This window comes from Taudactylus pleione, unplaced genomic scaffold, assembly GCF_031769625.1.
Source record: "Taudactylus pleione unplaced genomic scaffold, aTauple2 ptg000993l, whole genome shotgun sequence".
Lineage (NCBI taxonomy): Eukaryota > Metazoa > Chordata > Amphibia > Anura > Myobatrachidae > Taudactylus > Taudactylus pleione.
In genome coordinates, this window is record NW_028285394.1 from 687,983 (window position 1) to 701,120 (window position 13,138).

A 13,138-nucleotide genomic window follows, 5' to 3' on the forward strand; every position below is an offset into this window, starting at 1 on the left:
CTACATCTATGGATTCTGTAAAAAAAAAAAATATATATATATATATATATATATATAGGACTTGTGATGTTCTTGAGGTTGTGGTTATACACTACAGCGCTGTCTAGAACTAAGGCTTCCCTGTATTGGATCATGGTAGATTTTTCCACAGTACCAAGCAAAACCTATTGGCTGCAGCAGTACAGCTTCATGCCGTTAGGCCTGAAGTGACCTAGGGGAGTGCTCCAATCATTCAAGAAACAGCAAAAATGCACTGGGCACATGAGCCTCATTTCTCCCCATCAAGTCAGAACCATGAGGCCCATCTTTGACATCCAAAAGGCTCCTTAGAATACAAGGGTCTGCAGGCTCCCATCCACCACTAGGCTTGGGAACAAACTCCAACTTTGTCACATCACATACAAAAGTAGCCATGTAACATGTTGAAGAAAGGAACAGAAATCACAACTACCATTAGGGGTAGTGTAAATCATATGCCATTACAATTAAGGAGACCATTTCTAAAAAAAAATGGCTCCAGGGATCAAGGGTGCTCATGGGTCCCACTAGTATCGGTGAAGGGGGACCTGAAGATTCATTTTTTTCCCCTCAATGGGGGCCATTTGCTCTGAGGGGATGGGGAGAAATGAGGCCTATGCCCCCAGTGCTTGTTCTACAATCACATGTCAATACAACCTGCTGCTGCACTCACCTGTTTGCACTTTTGCATTTATAAACACTTCATATGATTCATTAAACAACTGATAAGAAGAGGACTGATCTTTTGGTGTCGCATTGTGTCTCCATGTCTTGTCTCCATTTATCTGCCTCTATTCAGGCCTAATTCTGGGACTAAAGTCAAAGTCCCTGTAAAGTGGATGTATTTGCGGAGGATTGGCTAATTAAATAATGAATATATTCTATTGTTGTGTTATGATTAGCCAACCCCTATGACATTTCTGCAATGCCATTTGGAAATTGTTTATCAGGTCTCCTGTTTTTACTTTTTCGCACCATTGCAGGGGCAACCACATGGATACAACTGTTGAAGGCATGAATTGCTCTCCATTACTTCCAACAACTTGGATATTTGTTATATTTCTATATTGAGGCAAAACATGCTAGAGTAGTTCACATTTACTATTCAGAAAATTTCTGTCATTTTTTGAAAATATATTTTAGGTGTGTAATGCTTGAATTTTCCTCATTGTTTGACTTTGGACCAGCTGGAGGCATTCATTTTCTCCATTTGCAAGAACAAGCAGTGATATGATGCATCTTGAGGTCTTTGTCTCCCTCAAGTGGGCTTCTTCAAGGAAGTGCAATGGTTATAAGCAGCAGTAGATTGTGACATCATAGAATAATGTTGTTATATTGGCAGAATCTGCTAGCTGACTGTTTACATTCTAATGCCATGATGACTGCATGGCAGCCACTCCTGAACATTCTGTGGACAGTATGAACATTCCGTAGACAGTGTGAACATTCCAGTTAAGGTTCTAGACTGTCTGATTAATTACCGAGACAAGACATGAAGAAAGAAAGGCTGCCAGTTGGTTTGTGGATGTGGCAGAGGCTTGCAGGAGGCAGTGCATTCACAAATCATGCACCCAGAGAGAAAGAGAGGGAGGGAAAGAAGTCTGCATATGTTAAATTGATAACATAGAGATGAATTGAAAAAAAAGTAATAACTCCAAGGCTCTAAATGACATTGAAATCCTCTGCTCTCTTTGGGTAACATTAAATCAAAGAAATTAAAGTATAGATTAAAAAGGAGAAGGAAAGCATGGGGGAAAATTGAACCAGGCCAAATGAAAAAACATATATAGGAGAAAAGGACACAAATACAGGGGTGCATCTGCTGTTTGGTTTGGAGTTGCAGTGCTGTCTCCTAGATACCATGCTCCTAATTTACTGCTGCAGTTTCTAACTACCAGCTCAAGCTCTGACCCAATGAGTTGACCATACTTGAGAACAAAGCATAAATGATCTTTTTATAAACCAGTTTATATCAAATACCATTATAAATCAATGTATATGTGTTTACATTTATAATACTTACCATATGCTAAGCATCATATATTTAATCTTTTAAAGTCAACTAAGTGGGCAAACAGTGCAAATATTACTTCATTTACACTTAAAATGTACCAGCTGCAACATAATTTGTATATATGCAAAATACTTTGCAGCTAAACTTTATGCTTAAAAATGAAGTAATGTATGCGCTATCTATCTGCTTAGTTAACATTTAAGCATTGAATTACTGGTGATTAGCATATGATAAGTACTGCAAATTATAATATATATATACATGTATTTATTTTTCATTTAAAAATAGCTCTCCCTAATTGTAGTAGTATATGATTTATACTACCCATTGTGTTCATCAGCAATTATTAATGTCTCTCTATGTGAGGTAGCTGCTTGTGTCTGATAAGTACCAAATCAGAAGCGCAACCCCCAAGCTTTGAGACATAAGGGAGCCTGAAGATCCTGAATCTAAGGTGCTGTTTGGCTCCTTTGTCAGGTGCACCCTGGTGCTCTGTGATGATGGGTCTTTGGCTTTTGTGGGTTAAAGAGAAATGGTGCTTATTTGCACAGCATGCTTTTACACTCTCCTGGGTGATTGGAGCCTACATCTATGGATTCTGTAAAAAAAAAAAAAATATATATATATATATATATATATAGGACTTGTGATGTTCTTGAGGTTGTGGTTATACACTACAGCGCTGTCTAGAACTAAGGCTTCCCTGTATTGGATCATGGTAGATTTTTCCACAGTACCAAGCAAAACCTATTGGCTGCAGCAGTACAGCTTCATGCCGTTAGGCCTGAAGTGACCTAGGGGAGTGCTCCAATCATTCAAGAAACAGCAAAAATGCACTGGGCACATGAGCCTCATTTCTCCCCATCAAGTCAGAACCACGAGGCCCATCTTTGACATCCAAAAGGCTCCTTAGAATACAAGGGTCTGCAGGCTCCCATCCACCACTAGGCTTGGGAACAAACTCCAACTTTGTCACATCACATACAAAAGTAGCCATGTAACATGTTGAAGAAAGGAACAGAAATCACAACTACCATTAGGGGTAGTGTAAATCATATGCCATTACAATTAAGGAGACCATTTCTAAAAAAAAATGGCTCCAGGGATCAAGGGTGCTCATGGGTCCCACTAGTATCGGTGAAGGGGGACCTGAAGATTCATTTTTTTCCCCTCAATGGGGGCCATTTGCTCTGAGGGGATGGGGAGAAATGAGGCCTATGCCCCCAGTGCTTGTTCTACAATCACATGTCAATACAACCTGCTGCTGCACTCACCTGTTTGCACTTTTGCATTTATAAACACTTCATATGATTCATTAAACAACTGATAAGAAGAGGACTGATCTTTTGGTGTCGCATTGTGTCTCCATGTCTTGTCTCCATTTATCTGCCTCTATTCAGGCCTAATTCTGGGACTAAAGTCAAAGTCCCTGTAAAGTGGATGTATTTGCGGAGGATTGGCTAATTAAATAATGAATATATTCTATTGTTGTGTTATGATTAGCCAACCCCTATGACATTTCTGCAATGCCATTTGGAAATTGTTTATCAGGTCTCCTGTTTTTACTTTTTCGCACCATTGCAGGGGCAACCACATGGATACAACTGTTGAAGGCATGAATTGCTCTCCATTACTTCCAACAACTTGGATATTTGTTATATTTCTATATTGAGGCAAAACATGCTAGAGTAGTTCACATTTACTATTCAGAAAATTTCTGTCATTTTTTGAAAATATATTTTAGGTGTGTAATGCTTGAATTTTCCTCATTGTTTGACTTTGGACCAGCTGGAGGCATTCATTTTCTCCATTTGCAAGAACAAGCAGTGATATGATGCATCTTGAGGTCTTTGTCTCCCTCAAGTGGGCTTCTTCAAGGAAGTGCAATGGTTATAAGCAGCAGTAGATTGTGACATCATAGAATAATGTTGTTATATTGGCAGAATCTGCTAGCTGACTGTTTACATTCTAATGCCATGATGACTGCATGGCAGCCACTCCTGAACATTCTGTGGACAGTATGAACATTCCGTAGACAGTGTGAACATTCCAGTTAAGGTTCTAGACTGTCTGATTAATTACCGAGACAAGACATGAAGAAAGAAAGGCTGCCAGTTGGTTTGTGGATGTGGCAGAGGCTTGCAGGAGGCAGTGCATTCACAAATCATGCACCCAGAGAGAAAGAGAGGGAGGGAAAGAAGTCTGCATATGTTAAATTGATAACATAGAGATGAATTGAAAAAAAAGTAATAACTCCAAGGCTCTAAATGACATTGAAATCCTCTGCTCTCTTTGGGTAACATTAAATCAAAGAAATTAAAGTATAGATTAAAAAGGAGAAGGAAAGCATGGGGGAAAATTGAACCAGGCCAAATGAAAAAACATATATAGGAGAAAAGGACACAAATACAGGGGTGCATCTGCTGTTTGGTTTGGAGTTGCAGTGCTGTCTCCTAGATACCATGCTCCTAATTTACTGCTGCAGTTTCTAACTACCAGCTCAAGCTCTGACCCAATGAGTTGACCATACTTGAGAACAAAGCATAAATGATCTTTTTATAAACCAGTTTATATCAAATACCATTATAAATCAATGTATATGTGTTTACATTTATAATACTTACCATATGCTAAGCATCATATATTTAATCTTTTAAAGTCAACTAAGTGGGCAAACAGTGCAAATATTACTTCATTTACACTTAAAATGTACCAGCTGCAACATAATTTGTATATATGCAAAATACTTTGCAGCTAAACTTTATGCTTAAAAATGAAGTAATGTATGCGCTATCTATCTGCTTAGTTAACATTTAAGCATTGAATTACTGGTGATTAGCATATGATAAGTACTGCAAATTATAATATATATATACATGTATTTATTTTTCATTTAAAAATAGCTCTCCCTAATTGTAGTAGTATATGATTTATACTACCCATTGTGTTCATCAGCAATTATTAATGTCTCTCTATGTGAGGTAGCTGCTTGTGTCTGATAAGTACCAAATCAGAAGCGCAACCCCCAAGCTTTGAGACATAAGGGAGCCTGAAGATCCTGAATCTAAGGTGCTGTTTGGCTCCTTTGTCAGGTGCACCCTGGTGCTCTGTGATGATGGGTCTTTGGCTTTTGTGGGTTAAAGAGAAATGGTGCTTATTTGCACAGCATGCTTTTACACTCTCCTGCGTGATTGGAGCCTACATCTATGGATTCTGTAAAAAAAAAATATATATATATATATATATATATATATAGGACTTGTGATGTTCTTGAGGTTGTGGTTATACACTACAGCGCTGTCTAGAACTAAGGCTTCCCTGTATTGGATCATGGTAGATTTTTCCACAGTACCAAGCAAAACCTATTGGCTGCAGCAGTACAGCTTCATGCCGTTAGGCCTGAAGTGACCTAGGGGAGTGCTCCAATCATTCAAGAAACAGCAAAAATGCACTGGGCACATGAGCCTCATTTCTCCCCATCAAGTCAGAACCACGAGGCCCATCTTTGACATCCAAAAGGCTCCTTAGAATACAAGGGTCTGCAGGCTCCCATCCACCACTAGGCTTGGGAACAAACTCCAACTTTGTCACATCACATACAAAAGTAGCCATGTAACATGTTGAAGAAAGGAACAGAAATCACAACTACCATTAGGGGTAGTGTAAATCATATGCCATTACAATTAAGGAGACCATTTCTAAAAAAAAATGGCTCCAGGGATCAAGGGTGCTCATGGGTCCCACTAGTATCGGTGAAGGGGGACCTGAAGATTCATTTTTTTCCCCTCAATGGGGGCCATTTGCTCTGAGGGGATGGGGAGAAATGAGGCCTATGCCCCCAGTGCTTGTTCTACAATCACATGTCAATACAACCTGCTGCTGCACTCACCTGTTTGCACTTTTGCATTTATAAACACTTCATATGATTCATTAAACAACTGATAAGAAGAGGACTGATCTTTTGGTGTCGCATTGTGTCTCCATGTCTTGTCTCCATTTATCTGCCTCTATTCAGGCCTAATTCTGGGACTAAAGTCAAAGTCCCTGTAAAGTGGATGTATTTGCGGAGGATTGGCTAATTAAATAATGAATATATTCTATTGTTGTGTTATGATTAGCCAACCCCTATGACATTTCTGCAATGCCATTTGGAAATTGTTTATCAGGTCTCCTGTTTTTACTTTTTCGCACCATTGCAGGGGCAACCACATGGATACAACTGTTGAAGGCATGAATTGCTCTCCATTACTTCCAACAACTTGGATATTTGTTATATTTCTATATTGAGGCAAAACATGCTAGAGTAGTTCACATTTACTATTCAGAAAATTTCTGTCATTTTTTGAAAATATATTTTAGGTGTGTAATGCTTGAATTTTCCTCATTGTTTGACTTTGGACCAGCTGGAGGCATTCATTTTCTCCATTTGCAAGAACAAGCAGTGATATGATGCATCTTGAGGTCTTTGTCTCCCTCAAGTGGGCTTCTTCAAGGAAGTGCAATGGTTATAAGCAGCAGTAGATTGTGACATCATAGAATAATGTTGTTATATTGGCAGAATCTGCTAGCTGACTGTTTACATTCTAATGCCATGATGACTGCATGGCAGCCACTCCTGAACATTCTGTGGACAGTATGAACATTCCGTAGACAGTGTGAACATTCCAGTTAAGGTTCTAGACTGTCTGATTAATTACCGAGACAAGACATGAAGAAAGAAAGGCTGCCAGTTGGTTTGTGGATGTGGCAGAGGCTTGCAGGAGGCAGTGCATTCACAAATCATGCACCCAGAGAGAAAGAGAGGGAGGGAAAGAAGTCTGCATATGTTAAATTGATAACATAGAGATGAATTGAAAAAAAAGTAATAACTCCAAGGCTCTAAATGACATTGAAATCCTCTGCTCTCTTTGGGTAACATTAAATCAAAGAAATTAAAGTATAGATTAAAAAGGAGAAGGAAAGCATGGGGGAAAATTGAACCAGGCCAAATGAAAAAACATATATAGGAGAAAAGGACACAAATACAGGGGTGCATCTGCTGTTTGGTTTGGAGTTGCAGTGCTGTCTCCTAGATACCATGCTCCTAATTTACTGCTGCAGTTTCTAACTACCAGCTCAAGCTCTGACCCAATGAGTTGACCATACTTGAGAACAAAGCATAAATGATCTTTTTATAAACCAGTTTATATCAAATACCATTATAAATCAATGTATATGTGTTTACATTTATAATACTTACCATATGCTAAGCATCATATATTTAATCTTTTAAAGTCAACTAAGTGGGCAAACAGTGCAAATATTACTTCATTTACACTTAAAATGTACCAGCTGCAACATAATTTGTATATATGCAAAATACTTTGCAGCTAAACTTTATGCTTAAAAATGAAGTAATGTATGCGCTATCTATCTGCTTAGTTAACATTTAAGCATTGAATTACTGGTGATTAGCATATGATAAGTACTGCAAATTATAATATATATATACATGTATTTATTTTTCATTTAAAAATAGCTCTCCCTAATTGTAGTAGTATATGATTTATACTACCCATTGTGTTCATCAGCAATTATTAATGTCTCTCTATGTGAGGTAGCTGCTTGTGTCTGATAAGTACCAAATCAGAAGCGCAACCCCCAAGCTTTGAGACATAAGGGAGCCTGAAGATCCTGAATCTAAGGTGCTGTTTGGCTCCTTTGTCAGGTGCACCCTGGTGCTCTGTGATGATGGGTCTTTGGCTTTTGTGGGTTAAAGAGAAATGGTGCTTATTTGCACAGCATGCTTTTACACTCTCCTGGGTGATTGGAGCCTACATCTATGGATTCTGTAAAAAAAAAAAAAATATATATATATATATATATATATAGGACTTGTGATGTTCTTGAGGTTGTGGTTATACACTACAGCGCTGTCTAGAACTAAGGCTTCCCTGTATTGGATCATGGTAGATTTTTCCACAGTACCAAGCAAAACCTATTGGCTGCAGCAGTACAGCTTCATGCCGTTAGGCCTGAAGTGACCTAGGGGAGTGCTCCAATCATTCAAGAAACAGCAAAAATGCACTGGGCACATGAGCCTCATTTCTCCCCATCAAGTCAGAACCACGAGGCCCATCTTTGACATCCAAAAGGCTCCTTAGAATACAAGGGTCTGCAGGCTCCCATCCACCACTAGGCTTGGGAACAAACTCCAACTTTGTCACATCACATACAAAAGTAGCCATGTAACATGTTGAAGAAAGGAACAGAAATCACAACTACCATTAGGGGTAGTGTAAATCATATGCCATTACAATTAAGGAGACCATTTCTAAAAAAAAATGGCTCCAGGGATCAAGGGTGCTCATGGGTCCCACTAGTATCGGTGAAGGGGGACCTGAAGATTCATTTTTTTCCCCTCAATGGGGGCCATTTGCTCTGAGGGGATGGGGAGAAATGAGGCCTATGCCCCCAGTGCTTGTTCTACAATCACATGTCAATACAACCTGCTGCTGCACTCACCTGTTTGCACTTTTGCATTTATAAACACTTCATATGATTCATTAAACAACTGATAAGAAGAGGACTGATCTTTTGGTGTCGCATTGTGTCTCCATGTCTTGTCTCCATTTATCTGCCTCTATTCAGGCCTAATTCTGGGACTAAAGTCAAAGTCCCTGTAAAGTGGATGTATTTGCGGAGGATTGGCTAATTAAATAATGAATATATTCTATTGTTGTGTTATGATTAGCCAACCCCTATGACATTTCTGCAATGCCATTTGGAAATTGTTTATCAGGTCTCCTGTTTTTACTTTTTCGCACCATTGCAGGGGCAACCACATGGATACAACTGTTGAAGGCATGAATTGCTCTCCATTACTTCCAACAACTTGGATATTTGTTATATTTCTATATTGAGGCAAAACATGCTAGAGTAGTTCACATTTACTATTCAGAAAATTTCTGTCATTTTTTGAAAATATATTTTAGGTGTGTAATGCTTGAATTTTCCTCATTGTTTGACTTTGGACCAGCTGGAGGCATTCATTTTCTCCATTTGCAAGAACAAGCAGTGATATGATGCATCTTGAGGTCTTTGTCTCCCTCAAGTGGGCTTCTTCAAGGAAGTGCAATGGTTATAAGCAGCAGTAGATTGTGACATCATAGAATAATGTTGTTATATTGGCAGAATCTGCTAGCTGACTGTTTACATTCTAATGCCATGATGACTGCATGGCAGCCACTCCTGAACATTCTGTGGACAGTATGAACATTCCGTAGACAGTGTGAACATTCCAGTTAAGGTTCTAGACTGTCTGATTAATTACCGAGACAAGACATGAAGAAAGAAAGGCTGCCAGTTGGTTTGTGGATGTGGCAGAGGCTTGCAGGAGGCAGTGCATTCACAAATCATGCACCCAGAGAGAAAGAGAGGGAGGGAAAGAAGTCTGCATATGTTAAATTGATAACATAGAGATGAATTGAAAAAAAAGTAATAACTCCAAGGCTCTAAATGACATTGAAATCCTCTGCTCTCTTTGGGTAACATTAAATCAAAGAAATTAAAGTATAGATTAAAAAGGAGAAGGAAAGCATGGGGGAAAATTGAACCAGGCCAAATGAAAAAACATATATAGGAGAAAAGGACACAAATACAGGGGTGCATCTGCTGTTTGGTTTGGAGTTGCAGTGCTGTCTCCTAGATACCATGCTCCTAATTTACTGCTGCAGTTTCTAACTACCAGCTCAAGCTCTGACCCAATGAGTTGACCATACTTGAGAACAAAGCATAAATGATCTTTTTATAAACCAGTTTATATCAAATACCATTATAAATCAATGTATATGTGTTTACATTTATAATACTTACCATATGCTAAGCATCATATATTTAATCTTTTAAAGTCAACTAAGTGGGCAAACAGTGCAAATATTACTTCATTTACACTTAAAATGTACCAGCTGCAACATAATTTGTATATATGCAAAATACTTTGCAGCTAAACTTTATGCTTAAAAATGAAGTAATGTATGCGCTATCTATCTGCTTAGTTAACATTTAAGCATTGAATTACTGGTGATTAGCATATGATAAGTACTGCAAATTATAATATATATATACATGTATTTATTTTTCATTTAAAAATAGCTCTCCCTAATTGTAGTAGTATATGATTTATACTACCCATTGTGTTCATCAGCAATTATTAATGTCTCTCTATGTGAGGTAGCTGCTTGTGTCTGATAAGTACCAAATCAGAAGCGCAACCCCCAAGCTTTGAGACATAAGGGAGCCTGAAGATCCTGAATCTAAGGTGCTGTTTGGCTCCTTTGTCAGGTGCACCCTGGTGCTCTGTGATGATGGGTCTTTGGCTTTTGTGGGTTAAAGAGAAATGGTGCTTATTTGCACAGCATGCTTTTACACTCTCCTGCGTGATTGGAGCCTACATCTATGGATTCTGTAAAAAAAAAATATATATATATATATATATATATATATAGGACTTGTGATGTTCTTGAGGTTGTGGTTATACACTACAGCGCTGTCTAGAACTAAGGCTTCCCTGTATTGGATCATGGTAGATTTTTCCACAGTACCAAGCAAAACCTATTGGCTGCAGCAGTACAGCTTCATGCCGTTAGGCCTGAAGTGACCTAGGGGAGTGCTCCAATCATTCAAGAAACAGCAAAAATGCACTGGGCACATGAGCCTCATTTCTCCCCATCAAGTCAGAACCACGAGGCCCATCTTTGACATCCAAAAGGCTCCTTAGAATACAAGGGTCTGCAGGCTCCCATCCACCACTAGGCTTGGGAACAAACTCCAACTTTGTCACATCACATACAAAAGTAGCCATGTAACATGTTGAAGAAAGGAACAGAAATCACAACTACCATTAGGGGTAGTGTAAATCATATGCCATTACAATTAAGGAGACCATTTCTAAAAAAAAATGGCTCCAGGGATCAAGGGTGCTCATGGGTCCCACTAGTATCGGTGAAGGGGGACCTGAAGATTCATTTTTTTCCCCTCAATGGGGGCCATTTGCTCTGAGGGGATGGGGAGAAATGAGGCCTATGCCCCCAGTGCTTGTTCTACAATCACATGTCAATACAACCTGCTGCTGCACTCACCTGTTTGCACTTTTGCATTTATAAACACTTCATATGATTCATTAAACAACTGATAAGAAGAGGACTGATCTTTTGGTGTCGCATTGTGTCTCCATGTCTTGTCTCCATTTATCTGCCTCTATTCAGGCCTAATTCTGGGACTAAAGTCAAAGTCCCTGTAAAGTGGATGTATTTGCGGAGGATTGGCTAATTAAATAATGAATATATTCTATTGTTGTGTTATGATTAGCCAACCCCTATGACATTTCTGCAATGCCATTTGGAAATTGTTTATCAGGTCTCCTGTTTTTACTTTTTCGCACCATTGCAGGGGCAACCACATGGATACAACTGTTGAAGGCATGAATTGCTCTCCATTACTTCCAACAACTTGGATATTTGTTATATTTCTATATTGAGGCAAAACATGCTAGAGTAGTTCACATTTACTATTCAGAAAATTTCTGTCATTTTTTGAAAATATATTTTAGGTGTGTAATGCTTGAATTTTCCTCATTGTTTGACTTTGGACCAGCTGGAGGCATTCATTTTCTCCATTTGCAAGAACAAGCAGTGATATGATGCATCTTGAGGTCTTTGTCTCCCTCAAGTGGGCTTCTTCAAGGAAGTGCAATGGTTATAAGCAGCAGTAGATTGTGACATCATAGAATAATGTTGTTATATTGGCAGAATCTGCTAGCTGACTGTTTACATTCTAATGCCATGATGACTGCATGGCAGCCACTCCTGAACATTCTGTGGACAGTATGAACATTCCGTAGACAGTGTGAACATTCCAGTTAAGGTTCTAGACTGTCTGATTAATTACCGAGACAAGACATGAAGAAAGAAAGGCTGCCAGTTGGTTTGTGGATGTGGCAGAGGCTTGCAGGAGGCAGTGCATTCACAAATCATGCACCCAGAGAGAAAGAGAGGGAGGGAAAGAAGTCTGCATATGTTAAATTGATAACATAGAGATGAATTGAAAAAAAAGTAATAACTCCAAGGCTCTAAATGACATTGAAATCCTCTGCTCTCTTTGGGTAACATTAAATCAAAGAAATTAAAGTATAGATTAAAAAGGAGAAGGAAAGCATGGGGGAAAATTGAACCAGGCCAAATGAAAAAACATATATAGGAGAAAAGGACACAAATACAGGGGTGCATCTGCTGTTTGGTTTGGAGTTGCAGTGCTGTCTCCTAGATACCATGCTCCTAATTTACTGCTGCAGTTTCTAACTACCAGCTCAAGCTCTGACCCAATGAGTTGACCATACTTGAGAACAAAGCATAAATGATCTTTTTATAAACCAGTTTATATCAAATACCATTATAAATCAATGTATATGTGTTTACATTTATAATACTTACCATATGCTAAGCATCATATATTTAATCTTTTAAAGTCAACTAAGTGGGCAAACAGTGCAAATATTACTTCATTTACACTTAAAATGTACCAGCTGCAACATAATTTGTATATATGCAAAATACTTTGCAGCTAAACTTTATGCTTAAAAATGAAGTAATGTATGCGCTATCTATCTGCTTAGTTAACATTTAAGCATTGAATTACTGGTGATTAGCATATGATAAGTACTGCAAATTATAATATATATATACATGTATTTATTTTTCATTTAAAAATAGCTCTCCCTAATTGTAGTAGTATATGATTTATACTACCCATTGTGTTCATCAGCAATTATTAATGTCTCTCTATGTGAGGTAGCTGCTTGTGTCTGATAAGTACCAAATCAGAAGCGCAACCCCCAAGCTTTGAGACATAAGGGAGCCTGAAGATCCTGAATCTAAGGTGCTGTTTGGCTCCTTTGTCAGGTGCACCCTGGTGCTCTGTGATGATGGGTCTTTGGCTTTTGTGGGTTAAAGAGAAATGGTGCTTATTTGCACAGCATGCTTTTACACTCTCCTGGGTGATTGGAGCCTACATCTATGGATTCTGTAAAAAAAAAAAAAATATATATATATATATATATATATAGGACTT